The sequence below is a fragment of the Hipposideros armiger genome, unplaced genomic scaffold (genome assembly GCF_001890085.2).
Source record: "Hipposideros armiger isolate ML-2016 unplaced genomic scaffold, ASM189008v1 scaffold_524, whole genome shotgun sequence".
Lineage (NCBI taxonomy): Eukaryota > Metazoa > Chordata > Mammalia > Chiroptera > Hipposideridae > Hipposideros > Hipposideros armiger.
The window spans coordinates 459665-464467 of record NW_017731874.1 but is presented as its reverse complement, the minus strand read 5'-3'; the positions used below and the strand labels follow the sequence as shown (position 1 = coordinate 464467).

The 4803-nt window shown below is 40.7% G+C and overlaps 1 protein-coding gene across 1 annotated transcript in view; it reads right to left on the bottom strand.

Annotated features, from left to right (window-relative positions):
• KIAA1217 (KIAA1217 ortholog) overlaps positions 1-4803 on the bottom strand; it is a 475355-nt gene that overhangs the window by 454776 nt on the left and 15776 nt on the right. The window lies entirely within an intron of this gene.

The window sequence follows — 4803 nt, the reverse complement described above, 5'->3', positions numbered from 1 at the left end:
AGAAAAGACAGTTTGGGGAATATAATCAATAATGTTGTAAATATTTTTTAGGGGGCCAGATGGACTCATGTCTTGTTAGGGAGACCACTTCATGGACGGTGTAGAGGCCTGACCACTGCACTGTACATCTGAAGCCAACGTTGAATAATTATATGTCAACTATAATTTAATATATATATAGTCATGGGATGTAGAGTACAGTGTGGGAATGGAGTCAATGGAATTGTAATAGATATGTATATCGGGGGTGGAGGGATGGTGGATTGGGGGAGTGGGGTTGTCATTTTGTGAGGGGTGAAAAGCATAACTATTGCATTGTTTTGTACACCTGAAACTAATAATAAAATAATAAAATAAAATAAATTAAAAGAAAAAGAAGAAGGCAAAAGCTGAAAGCCTCCAATGTAACAGGAAGAGAGGGGGACCAGGTGGGACGAGGCTCCACTGGGAGGTGAATGCCTGTGTGAGTCTCAGGCTCCTCAGTAGGCACCGTCCCAGGACCAATCCCAATGCTGTGCCTTGCTCTCTTCCCAGCCTTTATCCATTTCCCCCACAGAAAACAAATGAAAACTGTTGGGTTTTCGGAAAAGTCATGATGCATTTTTGCAACAAAAAACAGAAAAAATACGTCATGACTTTTCTGACAACCCAATATGTGCCTGATAACCCAGCGCAGCTCACATCAAGTGTCCTAAAGACAGGTTCATGCGGGCTTGAAATCACTGTAGTCATTTAAGATATCTCTGCACACACCCTAAATTTTGGCTTCCCAGCTCATTTTCTTTAGACTTTATAAACAGCAAATAAACATCAGTAGAAATTATATGGGGCACCAAACATCCCATCACAGGCTTATTTGCATGTGCCCTTGTCCCTTTGTAAATTGGAACCACGGTGTAAAGATCACAGCATTATCAAACACGCAGGAGGAATGACTTTCAGTACATTCACAACACAATCATTCCACTAGACTCTTAAATAAATCACTTCAACTGCAATGCAAACCCCTATGAAAGATATACAAAGCTTAAAAATAGGTTTTCATAACACTCTAACACATACAATTTATTCCCCTAGTCATTGTCATATTGATCCAAGAATACAATAATCTCTGCGGTTCAGACATTCCTTGTTTAAAAATAATTTTGGCAAGTGTTAAGATTAAGTTAATCACTGTGTTTTCAATGGTAAAAGGCACTTATTAAACTATTAATACTAGAATGCTTAAATTGCCTGCCTGAAAGAATAAGCTGTTCCTGAAAGACCATTTACATGCCCCCAAATGCATATATTAAGTTGATGTGCTATCTAGAAATAATTTTTATTTATGCAGTAGGTCAAATGCATGTGGTTAACCTAATTTAAGTCACTATGCAAAGTTGGAAAAAATTAAAATGTTTCTTCTTTTAGAATCTTACATTTGAGATGGGCTTTTCCTCTTAATTATGGTTAATTAGTGAGATTTTATTGTAACAATAAATCACAGGGGAAGCTTCTAGTTTCATGGGTGGTTGGTGCCGGTTCTAATCAGGATTGCTGACCTAATGCTTGAGGAAGGGCTGGCTGCTTCTGGAAGGGCCCATTAATGACTTAGGAAAACAGATGTGCCACTGAGCAATACTAGTCATGCCAAAGACAGAGTGTCTCTTTTTCCTCCTCCATCCTCTTAAATAAAACCAAGGACAAACATTGACCCGGGAGCACTGTATAAACAACCAGACAGCTGACAGTATCATCAGAGTTTAGAAGAGCCTGCTCCGCTAGCAGCCATTCACATGAAATAAACCTCTCAGTCCCACTCTGCTAAAATTTCACCAGAACAGAGGTACCTACAAGAAGGCTTAAACAAAAATAAGAAAGAAAAAGAAGGCCTTGGAAATCAGGATATGTAAGTAGGGATCTGTTAGTTATAGTAAAAGGAGGATTTTAAGGACACGGGGGTATTCCATTTAAGACACACAGACACACAAAAGGGTCATGTGAAAGTCTGGGCTCAGCAATCTCATCTGTCTCTGTCTCTCGCATCTGTTCCTCTCTGCAAGTCTCTTTATGTTTTTCCCTCTCTATAAACTGCCTTTCTCAGATACTCTATGCACTGGGTCCAACTTAGATGTGACAGGATGTTCTGGTTGAAGTACCAACAGAAACTTCCTACCATCTCTCAGATCCAATTCTAAATTTTCAGAAGGATTTAGCAGTTATATCAGGGTTTCATTTCAGTTGTGTCATATATAGCCTGGCATTGGGGATGCAAATACTGCTACAGGGAGCCATGTCTGTGAGTGATGACAGGATGTAGATGTGGGCTGTTCCATTATCCCAAAAGTTATCTACGACTAGTGACAGGGGTAACACTCCCCTTTGCAAAAGGTAGATTTGGATACCAAAAGATGTTCTACCATGGAATGGGTAATTTCTTATCTAAAACCAACCATAGATCTTTTACAGGAAGGATGTTTCAGGATATCAAAGAAGTAAGAATAATCAGATACCTATTTGTTTTTAAATTAGGCTTATCTTATTTCCTTTAAGTGACAATATAATGCCAGAAAGGGGTAAATGATATTATTCCATTTATTTTCTAAGGAAAATGGAGATGGTTATACTGCTCATGCAGAGAGATAATGATAAGAAGTGGCCATTTGATAACGTGTACCAGGAGAGCTTAATGGTGCCCAGACCCAACTCGGGTGCTCAGAGCTGACTCACGGCCCTACAAAGCTTCCTATGCCCTCCATGGGGGTGTAGGTGACTGCTGCTCGGCCACTGTCCCTAAACTGTACCTCTACTCTAAACCTCACAGAATACCTGCACTTCTCTGCATTTCAGTGTTTGTTTTCTTTACTCGTGTATCTCTCATAGTTTCCTTGTCCCACAATCCTTGCACATTATGGACACTTGACAAATTCTTTCCTAAGTCTATCCATGAATGGAGGGGTGAAGGGGGTTAATGTAACTCTCCAGTGTGTTCCATATGCAAGGGACCCAAAGTGCCATGGTGTGGATCACTGTCTCATGGAACAAGAATGGTGCGGAAGGCAACTTAGAAACCAACCATCTACTGTGGCCCCTGCATTTTACAAGAGGAAACTTAGGCTCAGAACATCAGCATTGCTGGTGAGTGTGCACTGTGCAAATTCTCACCTGAGAGAAAAAACAGCATGGTCTAAAGCAAATGATTTGGCCTTTGCTGAGGAGAAATCCTAGAAAGTGCTGGTCTAAGCTAAAGCTGTGTAGGAAGAACAGCTTCTCTCTTGATTGCTCATCCTTTCTCCAGGTGCCCTGACTTCTCCGGGTCTCCTGCGCACTGGTCCATCTGGGCTTCTGCCCTGTAATAGTGGCCCAAACTCCAAAGCCCAGCTCATATCCTTAGGCCCAATTCTTACCTAAAAAATGTTTCTTCTCTTAGCTCCCATAGTCCTTTACACCTGAATCTCCTTTAAGTGGTATTTTTACTATGCGTTTTAAAATAGTAGTGTTAGCTTATTAGGTTGAGTATAATAGCATCCTTTAAAACATTTCTGAACTCACAAAAATTCAAGCCTCCTTGTTTTTTTCCCCTGGTAGTAGCATAGTACAGAGAACAGGCTTTACTTTATGTTATTGGTTAGGACAGAAGAGAGCATGGATGTTGCAGACAGAAGACCCTGAGTTTAGGTTGCAACTCTCTAATTTTAAGACCCCTAGATAAGGCATTTAACTTTTCTTTAAAAAGAAAATTAATTTATGTTCCAATTACCATTGATATACAATATTATATTAGTTTCAGGTGTACAGCATAGCGATTAGACATTTACACACCTTATGAAGTGATCCCCTGACTAGTCTAGTACCCATGCATAGTTATTACAATATTATTGACTATATGTCCTGTGCAGTACTTTACATCCCTGTGACTATTTTTATAATTGGCAATTTGTACTTCTTAATCTCTTTCACTTCTTTCACTCATCCCCCTAACCTGCCTCCAAAGCACTTAACTTTTCTAAGCTTCAATTTCCTCATTGTAAATGGGTTGCTATGGAGATTGAAAGAGCTAGTCTCTACACATGGAAATGAATGTGGTTCCTAGAATCACCAGGAGGCAGGAGCAGAGAGTCCTTCTATATCATAAAAGAGTAAAAAAGAGGATCACCTGCCACCATCCTGAGGTTCATGGACCCTAAGTTGTAAACACACAAGGATGAGCTGGTGGGCTCTGGGGAGAGGCCCAGGAAACAAGCCCCCAGAATAGGTACCTTTCCTGAATGTCCACAAGCAAAGGTGTCTGTCGAGGTCCAGAGTTAGCCACACTGCCAGGTAATAGGGCAGCCTCAGTGTCTCCACTCTGTTTAATATCACTAAGTTCTCCAAGAAGTAGATGCTGGGTGTTCAGTATTAAACATGACATAGTTGCTCAATATCAATCTTCACATTGGCTCAGCAGGAAAATAACCCAGGCGTGGGATGACTCACAGTCTGGCCATGCTACTTTGGCAGTGACTGAAAGATATTGTGACCTGGCTACCAGTCTCTGCCTCGGGTCTTGATGAAACCAGTACGTGGATGAGGTCTGTGTCGCTGTCAGTCATCCCTTGGAGGCCCTACTTCCGACAAGTGGTTTCCCACGAAAATGTCTCCAGTTGCCTGGATTAACAGAAGAACTCCCAGGCTTCTCCTAGAGGCTAGACCATTTTCAGTAATGACCTCTCAGAATTAAAAACAAAAAAAAATTAAGGTGAGTTAATAAGCACAACAATAAGAATGGGTGAAGTGCTTTTAGAATTGAGGACAGAACCAACATTTTCAAGTCACTTGGGAAGA